This window comes from Peromyscus eremicus, chromosome 3 (assembly GCF_949786415.1).
Source record: "Peromyscus eremicus chromosome 3, PerEre_H2_v1, whole genome shotgun sequence".
NCBI lineage: Eukaryota > Metazoa > Chordata > Mammalia > Rodentia > Cricetidae > Peromyscus > Peromyscus eremicus.
In genome coordinates, this window is record NC_081418.1 from 14,124,547 (window position 1) to 14,141,981 (window position 17,435).

The 17,435-nt window shown below is 37.7% G+C and overlaps 1 protein-coding gene across 1 annotated transcript in view; it reads left to right on the top strand.

The window, feature by feature from the left end:
- The window catches only part of Znf804b (zinc finger protein 804B), a 527,672-nt gene that overhangs the window by 499,671 nt on the left and 10,566 nt on the right, over positions 1–17,435 (top strand). The gene's annotated exons all lie outside the window — the stretch shown is intronic.

Here is a 17,435-nt window from a genome sequence, read left to right on the forward strand (position 1 = left end):
AGTGGTTACTGGAGTGGGCAGATGTGCACACACATATTCAGGCTGGTAAGCAGCAATATTGCAAATATTACTATTCCAGACACATAGCGACTTACTGACTGGATCAATTTGTTTCTTCATTCATTTATTCACAGCTGAATTCCACTTGCAATGCATGTGCCCAACATTTTTCCTGGCAGGTAGAGACAAACATTGCTTAGTTTGTGCTTTTAAAATGCCTTCCAAAGAAGATTAAATCCCGAACATTTCATGAATATATTTTATCAAGTATATCTCTATAAGGCTTATTTCACTTACTACTGTGAGATAATCAAATGCGGTTAAAGCTGAAGAGACTACACAAGACAACATTTCCTGTCTTTATTTTGACCTCCAGACCAGGTCTTTACTGCGTTGCTTTGTTCTGGGTAAGACCAGGACAGGTATTAATCCTCTATGCCTGTGAAGACTGCTCAGCTTTCAGTTTCTCTTCTATCTTCCTTTTAATGATAGGAGTGTAAGCTGTACGTCAAGAGAATTCTTCTACTTCATCCCTCTACTTCTCCCTAAGAAATCTTAGGTATCTAGTTTTTTATGCTCCTTTCTTTCCTTTTCTTTTTTCATTTAAGACATAGACTGACCAATTTCATTAAATCTGATAAAATCTTATCCAGAAGCTATGAAGGGAAATCAAAGTAAATCAGGTAGATAATGCTGTGTTGCTGTGCTGATTAATTTTTTTCACTTGCTCTTTGTAATTCAGTCCACTTAGATAGAGAAATGTAAATGAGCCATGAGATCAACATGGCTCATGCCCAGGCTGAACTTCCCACCTCTCAAATATGCAGCCTTTAGAAGTGGTGTGCTAGATAACATCCTCCACTGATTTCCCTTGATGGGAAAACAGTTGAAATTTCCAACTGTACGTTTTGTTAAATCTGATATAAAAAGAAAATACCTTCTATTTGGAAGGCGTTAATACCTGGTGGCAAAGTTAGTAAGATTTATCAAAGAAAAGTCTGAGAACATATCATATTTTGGCCTAAAATTCACGATGTTACTCAGTAATAATATGATTGTGGAGTTGAAGAAATTATAAAAGTTTCTAATAATGTAAATTATTCAAAAGAGAGAGATCCATTTGTATATGACATCAGGAATAGATCATCTTAAATTCTTGGCTCAAATCTAAAATGTGTCAAGGTAAATAATCATCAATCAGTTGTTCTGCATTGACTTTCAGTGGATCCTCTCTAAACTAGCCTGGATGAGAACCACTCAAAGAGACTGCTTTCAACATAACGGCATCAAATACACATAATAGAACCCTTTACAAGTGGGTAAGTGTTCCTCACTGATCCTGCTTCCAAGAGTGCCATCAAGTATGATTATTCCTCATAGAACAGTGATAATTTAAACTCATTGAGAATTTATTTTATGTCAGGTGATTTATCTTTTCCAAGTCAAATAATGTCAAGTAGATACTGCTAGATTACCAAGAGTCAAATGTGTAAATTAAGTTTAGCAATAACTAAGAAGCTTTCCCAGAATCTCAGCTCCTGAGTGACAAAGACAAGAGATAAATTAAGGCTATTCTGATTTAGGAATGCTTTTCTAAACCCTCACACTGTTCTGCCTCCTGTCGCAAGTACACATGTAGTTTAGAGTCCTTGTTCATTCCCTGTATTATCTTTCTCACTCATTCCTACCAAGGGTGAGTCAGGCTTTTACCTTCTCTGGCTTGTTCCCTCCAAGTCGTTACCAATGTTCAAGTGATTATTGTGTTACCAGCTTTTGAAAAGAATATTACATATGCTCTATATAATATAACATACAGTCTATAAATTATACCTCTACACTTACTTATGGACATTAACTCAGTCTAGAAATCTGAAGTGAGTTAGATTATTGTGGTAGTTTTAAGTGGCAACTTGGCACAACCTAGAGTCTCCTGAGAAGAGCATCTGGATGAAGTTGGTTGTGAGCCTGTCTATAAGGAATTCCCTTCCTCATTAATTGATGTAGGAAGACCCTCCAGGAATGTGGGTATCACTCTTCCTTAGGCAAGCTGTGCTGAGCTGTGAAAGGGAGAGGAAAACAAAGATGCCCTTGTTCTCTCTTTACACTTACTGAGTATGACTACCTGCTGGAGTTACTTCTTTGACTTCTCTGAAATTATGGCTGTGCCTTGGAATTATAGGCCAAGTAAAGCTTTCTATCCTGTGTTGTTTTTCATCAGAATATTGCATCATAGCAACAGAATGGAAACTAAAACAATTATAACATTTTTTATTCAACATGTTAACAAAAAGTAGGGGAATAAATAAAGCTAATGTTATTTTAGCCTTGTGTTTATTGCAAATATTAGTAAATACTGATGTAGCAAGCTTTCTTGTTGGACTACCTTTGGACCACTAGCCCACAAACAATGACCGAGGAAATTATTATTAGTTATGAAAGCTTGGCCTTAGCTTATGCTTTTTCCAAACCAGCTCTTATAACATAACCCATGTTTTATTTTAATTCACATTCTGCCACGTGGCTCGGTTACCTCTTCTTAGGACTGGACATACAACTTGCTCTGAGTTGGCTGACAGAATCACTCACCTGGATTCTTCCTCCCAGTTCCTCTCTCTGCCCAGAAGTCCCACCTATTCTCTCCTTTCTAGCTATTGTCCATTTAGCTCTTTATTAAACCAACAATAGTGACACATCTTCACACAGTGTACACAAATATTCTGAAACATGCTAATTTCAGAAAGAAAATTCAGTTTAGATAGAATTTGTCCACACTAAATGAAAAGAGATTTATTAAGTAAGTGTCTTCTGAAAGAATCTGTACACATAGGCTTGACTCTAAATACAAAACTAAGCTGGATTTTTACCACCTATGTCTAGTCATTCAGAACCAGGGGGCTCTTAATTGGCTTTGCGATAAGAGAATGATAATAAATTGGGAAGTTAACCAGAGCTGAATCACCACTGGTAAAAACATGTACCTTACAAAGATATTTTGTTGACTCTTAAAACAGATTTCTGGGAGAATTTATTCATTTTATTTATAATCTATAGCTTAGGAATTATTTAATAGCAAATATTAAAGATATCTTTGTTTAACTGTGTGAGTATCACTAACATAATTTAGAATGATTTCCAAATAATACTAAGAATAAGGTAAAATTATTAACCACTATAGGAGGGGCAGAAACTTGAGACTTTCAGACATTGTATAAAGCACAAGATTGGTACCATCTTCTCCTTGTACTTGGGATTATACATACACCATAGAAAGAGGCTCACCTGCAACTCACAGAAGCTCTGGAAAACATTTTCATAGTAGGAACTCTTTAATAAGTAAGAATTTTGGCTCTGTTTTGGGAAAAGTGTAAGAGAATGGAGTCAGTGCCTCTTAGGAGCATGTATATAAGAGATAACTAAATGCAAGGCAACAAAATGTATCAAGAGTGGGCTGCTGTCAACAGGCAAAGGAAGCAAAGACAGAAAGTTCCATTGTGCAGCATTCTGTCTCCTCTGGGCTGATTTGCAGATTGGGATCCACCAGTGTTGCCTGCAAAACTCTTGTCCAAAGACCTCAGCTCCAGTGCTCCAATCAAGGAGGACTTGATTGGAGCACTTGTCCAATGTCAATTCTCCCCAGCAGTTTGTGAATGGGAAAAGATAAATTCAAGTCTTGGAGCTGGTAAATCTCCTTCAATGCTAAATTCTGAGGTGAAGAATTGGCTTCTATAGTAAGAAAACAATCCCTTTAAAGAGAAGACAAAAGTCCTGGAGCTCAAACTCACAGGATAATATCACTTCGATTCAGCAAGATTTTGCGATGCCAAGATCTAGATCAGATATCTATGGACAGTCTTTTGTATCGATACAGTCTAGGGGTCTTGAGATGGGTTCATTTTCTCTTCCAATTAAACAATTAAAAGGCAGGCAATCTCTGAAGTGCAACAGAGAAATATCAAACACTGCAGATAGAATTGGCAGTTGAAGAAAGGTATTTATTGAGGGTGAAGAAACACACACATGCAGTAGCCAAACAGAAAAAGACCCTCTGTGAAGCAGAGGGAAGACTCAGAAAGCTGAACATCCAGTCTTGCTGAGGTCTGGGGACTGTAAGGCCCCTGAAGAGTTTTTCTTCTTTGCCTTACGGTTATTCAGTTTGATGACAAACCCAAAGGATGGTTAATTGGTCAGCAGCTGTGACTGACACTGTATTGAACTGCTGGTCCATCAGCAGGGGTCCTATTGGCAGGAGACAAAAGCTGCCAGGGTTTTGTCTCAAGTCAGGAGACTGAGGAAGAATCTGGTCAACTTGGAGATTCACCACCTTTATTACCTAGCCATGGCTCCTCTCCTTGTCTGCCTACCAGAGAGTCAACCTGCTGGCTTCTGAGTATCATTAACCCCATTCATGAGAATTCAGGAAAAGGTCAACCTTCCAACATTTCCTGCCTTCATTCTACTTCTAGTACTGATAAAATCTTCTTCCATTGTTTGCTGAGTGACATTGTGATGACATTGAGTTTGATGCTAAACTAATTGAATGGGAGGTAAGAGGGTGCAGAAAAGCAGAGATGACAGAGCAACACTGGTGAGCACAATTTTCTAGACTCTTGATATGCTATTTTCTGTTGTTTGTGTTGAAAGTAGTGAAAAGTAAGCAAAGACAAGACGTTTTACTCAATTTTCCTAGTTGAGAAAGGAGAAAAAAAAAATCCGGTGACTCCTGAATCCATCTTTGTGGTTCTGACTAGAGATTAAGGCATAAGTAGAAAATCAAGACGTGCATAGCTAAAGATTCAGATCAAGGTGTGCCCTGGGCCTCATCATCTGGCTTTGGTTTCCTCCTGAAAAGGAGCCTGACAAGAGGTTAGAATTGTGGAAAACCTCTTTACAGGAAACAGTTCGTCTCCGACTGGCACCAGGCTTCGGTGTTTTTCTTCTCCCAGCATGAAATTCCTGGGTAAATTCCAATTCTCTGGGGTGACTTGTTACACAGTTTTACATATAACAGCTATTCTGCTTTTACTTCTTATGCTGATCATATAAGTGAGAAACAAAGTGTGTGAAGATGCTCCTCTTACAGTATGATTATATGTGAAATAGTTTATCAGTATAAAGATGATCTTAGATTATGCATCCTCTTCTCTATCCTGAAAGTGAACATCTTCATTCATATGAACAGTCAATATGTTTTCTGATGATGAGTAACTTTGTAACACAGAAACATAAGAATACTCTCATATTTTGGGGCATAGTAAATCCCTCACACATGGGGAGCTGTGTAGAGGAGCAAGAGGCAGCTTCCAATTGTGGATGAACCTGGGCCTTAAGAAACTTCTCTCTCCTTTCCTGCCTAAGTCATGGTTGCAAAATACTACACAAGTCTGAAAACAAATTGAAACAGAACATCCTGGACCTTTTTTTTTAAGTATAGTTTTCTTTATTACTATTATGTATACATTTATGGTTTGTGTCTAGAGTACGTGCATAAGTATGTCAGAGCATGCGTGTAAAATCAGAGAATACCTCTCAGGTTCCAGGGATCAAATTCAGATCATCAAGTTTTGTTCAGTAAGTATTTTACGTAATGAACCATGCTTCTTCTCGAAAAAGTGCTTCTATTGTACAGACATAAAGTGCCAGGAGAAATATTAGGATCCAGAGGTAATGGTAAGATTGGTGTCCATACATTAATACAAAGTTTGAAAATTATAAAGCATGGGACTTGGATCAATGAAGAACAAATGCATTTAAGCATCTCACATTTAAGGCACAAAAGAAAGACAGGAGTTAATATCTCTATGTATACATGTATGTTGTTGTAGTCTCTACTGTTCTTTTGTGTGCAATGCTCAGTTACCTATCATTTAGAAAGACGGGACAGGGAGCAAGCTGGCTAGCCAGGCTAATAAAACTCAAGCTCCAGGTTTAAGTATGTGTCCCTGACTCAACATCTAAGGTGGAAAGTGACTGATAAAGACACTCAATGTCAACCTCTGGCCCTTATACTTATGTAAACATACATGTGCACAGACTTGCACAGACTTATGTAAACATGCATATATACAAATACCCCTATGCACTTGTAAGAAATGAAAAGACAAAAGAAAAGAAAATATTAACAAGAAAGAAAGCATGGCTGTGCACTTACTATCAATTAAAAATAAAGAAGATGAATTTTGGAAGAAAGAATATATTACAATACAAAACTAGTGTGTGACGCAGTAGCCCACATTCTCAAACCTGTCAGCCCTTATGTAGGTCAGATTAGGTTGAGCAATTATATTAAAAGGAAAAAATACAGTTTAGCCACAATACCAACCTTGAATATGAGAAATGTGACACTATAACCTCCCTCCACCAAATGGACATGGATGACTGTCTTTAGTTATGAACTATCAATTGAGTCACTTATGACAATACACCATGATGGGCTATGACAGGCTCATTCAGATCTTCTGTCTGAACACAGCCTCCTGGTGGGTTGTGGAGAAAGAGGATGGACTGGCTTTTTGGGAGAAACATACTTAGGATACATAGGCTACTCTCTCCTATGTGTTGTCCCCTCATAGTCCCTCTGAATAGAAAACCAAACATTGCCCTGCAAGGCTATCAGCTCTTTGTGTGTATCACTGATATGCACAACAGTGGGATTTTTTACTTGTGTAGTACAGTATATTCTCCAGGAAATAAAAAGTGTATTGTGAATGGCATGTGAAGTTCATGGCCATATTTTTTTAGACTTGTTAAATGTTTTTACTTATTCTTTGAGAACTTCATGCTTTATATTTTGATCTTATGTTTTCTCTTTGTCAACTCCTCTCAGATCCTCTCACACTTCCTATGCATCCAAGCTCGTACTCTTCCTTTCTCTAAAAACAATCAAGCAAGTAAACAAACAAACAAACAACATGGAGTCCAACATGTATTGGCTCACTATTCCTGAGCATGGGGTCTGCCTTGGAGTGTGGCTGATATACCTAATATCACTCCATTGAAGAAAACTGATCTTCTGATTTTCCCTCTCCCAGTTCCCAGCACCTATCAACCGTCAACAGCTTCTTGGTTAGGGATGAAACTGCATCCACTTCTCCTCCTTTATGACGGGATTCTGTGAGGCTTGAGCTGTTAAAGAGTTTATGTATGCTATCCCAGTCTCTGTGCATTTATACATCATCTGTTCTATCCCTGGAAAACAGTTTCCTTAAAGTTATCCACTACCTCTGACTCCTACAATCTTTCCACCTCCTCTTCCACATAGACCCATGAACCTCCAGCAGAGTGGTGTGATATAGACATCACATTTAGGGCTGAATATTCCAGAGTTTCTACATATTATCCAGGTGTAGTCTCTGTGTTAATTACTAACTACTACAAGAAGTTTCTCTGATGAGGGCTGAGCAGCGCACTCATCAATGGGTGTATATATCATTGATAGTCTCAGGTTAGTGACCTCATTGACAGTGTCAGGTATTGGTTACATCCCATGGGACAGTCATGGCAATGAATATTAAACCTATCAAATAATACCGAGTTTTTATTGAAAAAGTTGGCCTTTCTTGAGAAATAATATTTTATTGGCTTTATTGAGAGTTGCTCTGTAATGGGTTTAACACTTCTTGATGAGAACAGAAAACTCTTGAGTGTGCAAGTTCTCCATGTGCAGCAGATTTGCTGCCCACTCCTCTTTTTGTCCTAATTTCATACTTTATTAGATTATATTATACTGTATTAGAATACATAGTACATGCCATATTAGAATACATACTGATTTCATATTATCTTGCACTACATGGCTACAAAAACAGGAGTGTACAGGGAGCTGGTATCAATCAAACAGAGCAAAGAATAACTCATGGTGACCATAGGTCTTTAACTTAGTGTAGTAAAATGAACCATTGGTTTGGGATAAAATACTGAATTTTAACAGAGAGTAAAATATCTTTGTTACTAGTGAGCTTTTTTAAGCATATTAAGAACTTTGTTCTTATTTGTAGTTAAAATCAAGTATATCTATGGGGAAAAATAAAACAATTATAATCATGATAATTAGTTTAGTTTCTTGTCATCTGTGTTTCTCATTAAAGAATTAGAATACAAAGAATTTTACTAGTATTATCTGACCTCTCTTTTTATCAGACTATAAAAAGATAAAACATGTCCAATTTCACTACCTGCCCTGCACAGTAATTAATTTCTTTCCACTGCTTTTTATAAAGAATTTAAACTGTAACTCATTTTAATGTTTTCCATGAGCTGATATATTGAAAGCTCTTATAGAATTTTACAGAAATCATTTACTTTTTCCTTATATTGAGCTGTGTTACTGACAATTATGGTGATTCTGCTTAAATAAATATAAAAATAATGGAAAACATAGAAACTAGGTAAATTCCTAATATAAAACTGGGAAATTTTGATTTCTGATATAACTGGCCAGTGTATTCAGGAGCAAACAAGCTTCCTTCCATTAGATAAATTAATTATTGGAAGGATCTTTTAAACAAGATGTTCATTTAGTATAATCTTTCCAGAAATATTGAATTTACAACTTGTAATTTGTTGGCGATTAGTGGAAGGGCAATAAAAATATTTCCTATTTTATTTTTCTCTCTGAAGTTTTAATAATTTTTACTTCATGTGTTTTAAAGTTCTGTTAAATGCATACACATTTATCACTGTTTCTTTGCTTAATTTGCACCATTTTTACCATGAAATAATTTTCTTCATTTGTAATACAATTTCACTCTACCATCTATTGATTGAGTATGTTAGCCTTCCAGCCTTCCTTTGCCTGGTGTTGGCATGATACACATCTTTGTTTAGATGTTCCATGGCATATTTGTGGAGGTAAGAGGAGCCACTTCCATGATCATGTATATTTAAAGTTTGATTTTATTGCAGACATTCAGTTGGGTCTTGCTTCTTTAAAGTTTACTTATAATGTGGTATATAAAACACAAAATTATCCATATTAATAGGAATTCATGCAATCTCATACATGTGTATACAATGCAATATTAAATAATATTAAAGATATTCATATCCTTAAAAACTTATTATTCCTTATGTGAATTGTTCAAAGTCCATTTTTCCAGGTTTTTGGAATATCCAGTTCATTGCTCCTATCTGTAGTCATTCAGCTGTAGTTGGAAGGTTTCTCCAGTCCTACCAGGCCCCCACAGTCCAGTAGTATGCTTATAAAATAATCACTCAGAAGCTTATATTAATTATAACTGCTTGGCCCTTAGCTCAGGCTTATTACTGACTATCTCTTACACTTAAATTAACCCATAATTCTTATCTATGTTTAGCCACATGGCTTGGTACCTTTTCTCAGTTCTGCCTTGACATCTTGCTTCCTCTGTGTCTGGCTGGTGACTCTGACTCAGCCCTTCCTCTTTCCAGAATTCCCATCTGCTCACTCCACCTATACTTCCTGCTATTGGCCAATCAGCATTTTATTAAACCAGTATACAAGGGCATTATTCCACAGCATTCTGCTACAAAACAGGAGAGCAGTATTTCTTAATGTAGCTAGCTGATCCTTATACTCATTCTTGAAGCTCTCCTTATACCCCACACCCAACTGTCTTAGCTACTGGTCTATTGCTGGGAAGAGATACCATGACCATGGCAGCTATTATAAAGAAAGCATTTGCTTGGGGTTTGCTTATCATTTCAGAGGTTTATTCCACCATCATCATGGTGGGGAGCACAGTGGAATGTAGGCAGACATAGTGCTGCGAAAGTAGCTGAGAGTTCTTCATCTGGACTCACAGGTGACAGGAAGACAGAGAGCCACTTATCCTGGCTTGGGCTTCTGAAACCCCAAAGCCCACTTTGTCAAACAAGTTCACACCTGCTAATCATAAGTAGTGTCATTCACTGATAACTAAATATTCAAATATATGAGTCTATAGTGGACATTCTTAGTCAAACCATCACAGTCCACTCCCTGGCTCAATAGGCTTGTAGCCATATCATAATGCAAAATTGCATTCAATCCAGCCTTGGAAGTTCCATAGTCTATAACGATCTCAACACTGTTTAAAAGTCCAAAGAGCTAAGCCTCCTCTGAGACTTCAGGCAATCTCTTAATTGTAATCCCTGCTAAATCAAATTAAAAAAGCAGATCATATAGTTCCAACATACAATGGCACAGAATATATACATTACCACTCCAAAAAGGAGAAAAAGGAATATGGTGAGAAAATACTGGAACAAAGCAAGACCAAAAAGCAGATGGGCAACCTCCAAATTCTGCATCTCCATGTTTGATATTAAAGCACTCTTCAGAACTCCAATTCCTTTCAGCTTTGCTGACTGCAACACAATTCCTTTTCTTGGGCAGGTTCTGCTCCCTGTCAGCAGCATTCCTTGGCAGGTACTCCATGGGTACATCTTGGGGTCTCCAAGTACTTTGACATCAGACATGAAGATGCAGAGCTGGAGTTTGCCCAGCTGATTTTCAGTCTTGCTTTGGTCCAGTATTTCCTCATCATGATTTTTTCCCTATGGTCTAGAATGATAATGTATATCCTGTGTTGGATATATGTTGGATGTATGTAATCTGTTTTTTTTTATTTTGATATTATAAGGTATTACAATTAAGAGACTGCATGAATTTCAGAAGAGACTTTGAACTTTGGACTTTGAAGCATTGTTGAGACTGTAATAGACTATGGGGATTTTTGAAGTTGTACTAAATGCATTATGCATTATGTATAGTTACAAGCTTATGGTGGGGAAGAAGTGGAATTGGTAGTTTGAGTGTAATTGGCACCTATAAGCTCATAGGGAGTGGCACTATTAGGAGATGTGGCGTTCTTGACCTAGGAGTGGCCTTGTTGGAGGAAATGTGTCAATTTGAGGTGGGCTTTGAGGTCCAATATGCTCAAGCTATAGCTAGTTCACTTCCTGTTTCTTTTCTTCTCTCCTTCCCTCTTGAAAGCTGGATTTGTTCTTTTTTTCCCCTCCTTGGAAGCTAGAGTTATTCTTTTTTTAAAACTTTGTTTTTATTTATTCTTAGTGTCTTTCACATCATGTCTCCACATCATGCTCCAGATCTAAACCATCCCCCCTTTAAAAAAAAAAAGACAAAATGAAATTTAAGAGAAGAAACGGAGAAAAAAAAGAAATAAAGGGAGAATCTTGCTGTGGGATGGTCTGTATGTCAAGTGTGTTGCTGATTGGTCAGTAAATAAATCACTGATTGGCCATTGGCTAGGCAGGAAGTATAGACAGGACAAGGAGAAGAATTCTGGGAAGTGGAAGGCTGAGAAGAGAGACACTGCCAGCCACCGCCATGACAAGCCGCATGTGAAGATCCCGGTAAGCCACAAGCCACGTGGCAAGGTATAGATTTATAGAAATGGATTAATTTAAGCTGTAAGAACAGTTAGCAAGAAGCCTGCCACGGCCATACAGTTTGTAACCAATATAAGTCTCTGTGTTTACTTGGTCGGGTCTGAGCGGCTGTGGGACTGGGGGGTGAGAGAGATTTGCTCTGACCGTGGGCCAGGCAGGAAAACTCTAGCTACAGAATCTCGTCGTGGAAGCTGAGTGTAATACAGTGAGTCACAAACCCCTTTATCCATAGGTTATTTTTAAAAGCGGGTGTTCATCCAAAAGATTCATTGGTTTGGTTAAGGCCCCTAGACTCTGCTATACCATTGATGCTGGGCCCTCACTGGGAGTCTTCCTGCACATCCTGGTGCTGCACTGTATTTCCTGTTTCTTGCAGCCCAAAATGTATTAATTACTCTCAGATCCTTCTCCAGCACCATGTCTGCCTGCATGCTGCCATGACCTTCCATGATGATAATGAACTAAACCTCCAGACTCTAAGCAATTAAACATTTTCCTTTATAACAGTTGCTGTGGTTACAGTGTCTCTTCCCAGCAATAAAAACCCTAAGACAAGGTTTTATTGCTGAGAAGAGACACCCATGAGCACAGCAACTACTATAACAAAAAACATTTAATTGGGGCTTGCATACAGTTTCAGAGGTTTACTCCATTTTTATCATGGCCAGGAACATGGCAGACATGGCACTGGAGAAGTAGTAGAGAGTTCTACCTCTGGATCCACAGGCAACCAGGAAAGAGAGCCATTGGGCCAGGCTTAGTCTTCTAAAATCTCAAAGCCCATCCCCAGTGACAAACTTCTTCCAACAAGGCCTCACATACCCCAATAAGTTCACCCCTACTAATCCTTCTAAATAGTGCCACTCCCTCATGACTAAGCATTCAATTATATGAGCATATGGGAGCCATTTTTATTTCAACCACCACATCAACTCTTCCCAGACTCTGATAAACGTCATTCTTTTTTTTTTTAAATTTTTATTTTGCAATACAATTCAGTTCTACATATCAGCCACAGATTCCCTTGTTCTCCCCCCTCCCGCCCCCCTCACCTTCCCCCCAGCCTGCCCCCCATTCCCATCTCCTCCAGGGCAAAGCCTTCCCCACAGACTGAGATCAACCTGGTGGACTCAGTCCAGGTAGGTCCAGTCCCCTCCTCCCAGGCCGAGCCAAGGGACCCTGCATAGGCCCCAGGTTTCAAACAGCCGACTCATGCAATGAGCACAGCACCCGGTGCCACTGCCTGGATGCCTCCCAAACAGATCAGGCCAATCAACTGTCTTACCCAGTCAGAGGGCCTGATCCAGTTGGTGACCCCTCAGCCATTGGTTCATATTTCATGTGTTTCCGTTTGTTTGGCTATTTGTCTCTGTGCTTTATCCAACCTTGGTCTCAACAATTCTCGTTCATATAAACCCTCCTCATTCTCGCTAATTGGACTTCCAGAGATCCACACCTTATGCTGGAGAGGATGTGGAGCTAGGGGAACTCTCCTCCACCACTGGTGGGAATGCAAGCTTGTACAACCACTTTGGAAATCAATATGGAGATTTCTTAGAAAATTGGGAATCCATCTCCCCCAAGATCCAGCTATACCACTCTTGGGCATATACCCAAGGAATGCTCAACCACACCACAAGAGCACTTGTTCAGCTATGTTCATATCAGCATTGTTTGTAATAGCCAGAACATGGAAACAACCTAGATGCCCTTCAACTGAAGAATGGATAAACAAAATGTGGTACATATACACAATGGAATACTACTCAGCAGAGAAAAACAATGACATCATGAGGTTTGCAGACAAATGGATGGATCTAGAAAAAACCATCCTGAGTGAGGTATCCCAGACTCAGAAAGACAAACATGGTATGTACTCACTCATAACAGGATACTAGATGTGGAACAAGGATGACTGGACTGCTACTCACATCACCAGGCAGGCTACCTGGAAAACAGGACCCCAAGAAAGACACAGGGATCGCCCAATGACAGAGAAATGGAATGAGATCTACACGAACAGCCTGGACATGAGTGGGGGTAGTGAAGGGTGAGGGTCGAGGGAAAGAGAGCTTGGGGGAGCGGGAGATCCCAGCTGGATCAACAACAGAGAGGGAGAACAAGGAATAGGAGACCATGGTAAATGAAGACCACATGAGAATAGGAAGAAACAAAGTGCTAGAGAGGCCCACAGAAATCCACAAAGATACCCCCACAACAGACTGCTGGCAATGGTCGAGAGACAGCCCGAACTGACCTACTCTGGTGATGGGATGGCCAAACACCCTAATTGTCGTGCTAGAAACCTCATCCAACTACTGAGGGATCTGGATGCAGAGATAAACGTCATTCTTTATTCAACTTCTAGGACATTGACTATTTTATATTCTGCATATGAGTGATACTGAAGAGAATTTGCCTTTGTTTGCCAGGTTTATTTCCCGTCGCTCATTGTTCTCCATCTGTGTGGCTTAAATGCCATCCTCTTTGTGAATGAATAATGTTCTGTTGTCTATAAGATCTCACTCTCTTATTGATACTCAATTCCTTTGCATTTTGCTGTTTAGGATGCTTAATTATTGATACATTTGAATTCTAGTTATCTTATGATTTCTTTTACAGTTGTTCCATTTGTTCTGCTTTCACTTTTATTATTTTTCTTTTTTTAGATTAAAAATTTAATCATTCCTTTATATCTCCTTTTTGGTCAATTGCATAAAAACAATTTATCAGTTTAATAGTTGTTATATAATTTATAGTGCATTTCTTTAACTTAACAGTCTGCTTTTGATTGGTAATATATTGCTTCATACATAAGGAAGAAACATTTCAACAGTACATTGACATTTCACTCTTCCCAGACTCAATGCCATTGCTTCTCATTTTATTTATACAATTTCTGTAAACATCAAAACCTAACAGTGTAATAATAGAAAGCATCACAAGGATATTAAATATCACCACAGATCTTTTCCAGTTTGTTCTTCAGAGTAAACGTTTCTGATATCATTTTCATCTTTACTTCATGATACCTGTTACCACTTCTTATTTATGTCTAAAAGTAATGAATTCTTTCAGCTTTGCATGTCTGACTATGTCTATATTTAACTACTTATAAAGAGGTATTTCTTTTGATATAGAGTCCTATCTTAATATTACCCTGAAAATTTAAAAACAATTCATTGCAATTCTTTTTAATATTTTATTAATTCTTTGAGAGTTTCATACAGTGATATTTTTTACATATTAACCTCAGTTACCAAATTTCCTATCCATCCTACTTAATTTTTTCTTTAGTAAAAAAAGTGATCAAGTTCAATCTATGATTTCCCAATTCTTCTGGTGTTAGGGCCTTCCATAAGAGTACAGACTCCCTATGGGTATTAGGCCCCTAAACTAAACTGGCTGTCCCTTTGCCAGTTACTACCAATGCCAACAGCTTTTGGGCTAGTGTTGAAACTTCCTATCTACCTCACATCTCCATGCTGGGATTTTATCTGGCTTAAGCTTGTCCAGGTCTTGGGTATGCTATCATAACCTCTGTGAATTTATATTTGCAACTGTCTTGTCATGTCCAGAAAACACATTTGGTTGTTCTCAGCCACTGCCTCCGGATCTTACAATAATTTCCTCCCCTCTCTGTGATGATTACTAAGCCTCGCAGGCAAGGTTATGATATATATGTCCCTTTCTTATTTTCTGCACCTTGAACAAATGTGGGTCTCTGTGTTAACAAGTATCTATTAAAAGAAAGAGAGTTCTTGATGAAGGTTGACAAGTGAACTAGTATATGTATATACCAATAAATCAGTAGAAGGTAATTTAATACTGTGTCTATTTAGCAGAATAATAGTAAATTTTTCTTAGGGCCTATCTATCTAGCCATAGGTTCTTGGCCTCAGTAAAGGTGTTATGTAGTATGGATTCCATCTTGTGGAGCTGATCTTAAATTCAATCAGAAAGTGTTTGTTTAGTTCCATAACATTTGTCCCACTTTTGCATCAGTGGGTATATCTTGCCATGCCAATCATCATCATAGTTAAAGATTTCACAGCACGATAAGACAGATGTTTACTCTTATTGGGAGTGTTCATACCACCTTTCAGAATTATGAAAGGTAGGCAGTAGAATGAAACTTCTAGGCCAGTACCAGCTTTATTTCTCTATATTCTATGATTCAAGTTGTGGTATCTTCAGCAGTAGGGTTTTCTTGTCACGTTCTAGATGGTAACCAGGAACAATAGCAATAGACTGTAATTTGTGGGAGTATATGGGGCCCTGCTGACCAACAACTCCCAAAGAGTTAACCCACTCCTGCCCCTGGGCTTTTTATTTGCCTGCCTGTGATATCTAGTGAGAACACTGTGCCCCTGCTCTATTACTGAGTAAGTCCATTTAAACTCCTTTAAAATATGTACTTATTTTAGGAAGCTTTTACAATAGTAGGTTTTCTTAGGACTTTTTTCAAAAGGACTTTGGTGCTAGTTACACATCTTATTTCATATATTATTTCAGGATTGTTGTTTGTTTAGTTTTTGTTGTTGTTTGTTTGCTTGTTTTATAACTGCCTATCATTCAGGTAAATAGATTGTAATCCACTATTCTTTTATTCCTTGGTTTTATCCTAGGTAAATCCAATGTAGTACTCAACAGAGCTAATTACTCTACTGATGATGAGTTTCCTGAATTCTTTACTCAACTCAACATAAATTTTCTCAGTTCTCTTGGTGAGAACCTAAATTATTTGAGGTTTATGTGGACAGTAGTATCTATTTCCTTTAATTCTTTACATGGTTACTTCCTTCTTTCCTTTCTCTCTGTAAGCTTGAGCACTCACAACTGGCTGAGCTAAACTTGGTTAGATGTTACACAAAATGTATGTTTCCAGGTTTCTTTGTTCCTACAAAAATATTTCACTTTTATGATTTCCATAACAAAAGAACTATTTTAGTTATTCTTGTGGACTTCCAAAGTGTGTTTTGTGTGCTATTTAATATTAAGGGACTGAGTATTTTCTTGTGAGCAATATGGGTTCAATTACTTGTCTTTGTGGAAGGGAAAATAATTGGTTTGTATAATTTGTAGTCCATAAGAGCAGCTTATAGCATTTATTTATTGAAAGATGAGACTGAATGAAAACATGAAAGCTTTTCTAATTAAGAAATAGAAGTATCCCAGAATCTTGGAACTAATGGAAAAAACAAATATACACCAAAGTTCCAAATAATATTCTAATCTTAAGTGATCAAATATAAATAAATGAATCAACTTCCCCAATTATAAAACTTTTATATGCTGGTAATACCAAATATTAAATAAATATGGAATATTTTTTATTACATCTATTAACCAAGAGTAAAAATGCCATCTTCACCGAAAATAACCAGCTCCTTTTTTCAACATAAAGTGAAACGTATGTATCCTCTTAAAATATGCAAAATAATTTCCAAGAGTGTTTTCTCATCAGGTAAGTATTCACTGTAATCCTAGAGTTATTAAAGAGCATGTGGAGTCGGAGGAAGTACAAATATCAGACACAGGCTGTCATCTCCTTCATGGTCACACCCTGATGTTTAGCTGTACTTGGGAACTATCCATCTTTTTGTTGTTGTTGTTTTGTTTTGTTTTGTTTTGTTTTCTGGGTGTGGGGGAAGGCATACTTTAACTCTTGGGGCTTTTTCTTTTCTCTCTCTATTTCTTTATTTTTTTCTTTTTTGTTTAAAAATATGCAAAGCATTTATAAAAATTGAATTCAGATTGAATACTGTATTCCCTGTGCCCATTGCCAGTTCTATGCTTCTTTTGTTCTTTGTACTCAGAATATTCTCCTTTAGAGAGGCTGGTCTACCTCCTTTAGGTACTCAGTTTAGATATGGTTGCCTGGTCACTATCTTCTATGACAACATTCCTTTCAAGAATGAAGCTAATCATCATTAAAGATTTTGGGCTTTGCTTTATGTGTAGGAAATACTCTGCTACCAGATTAATGATAGTTTGTAGATTTTTCCTTACCTCAGGAGGATCTTTATACCTAATATGAAAAATTGAAAGTGGACACAGATTTTAAA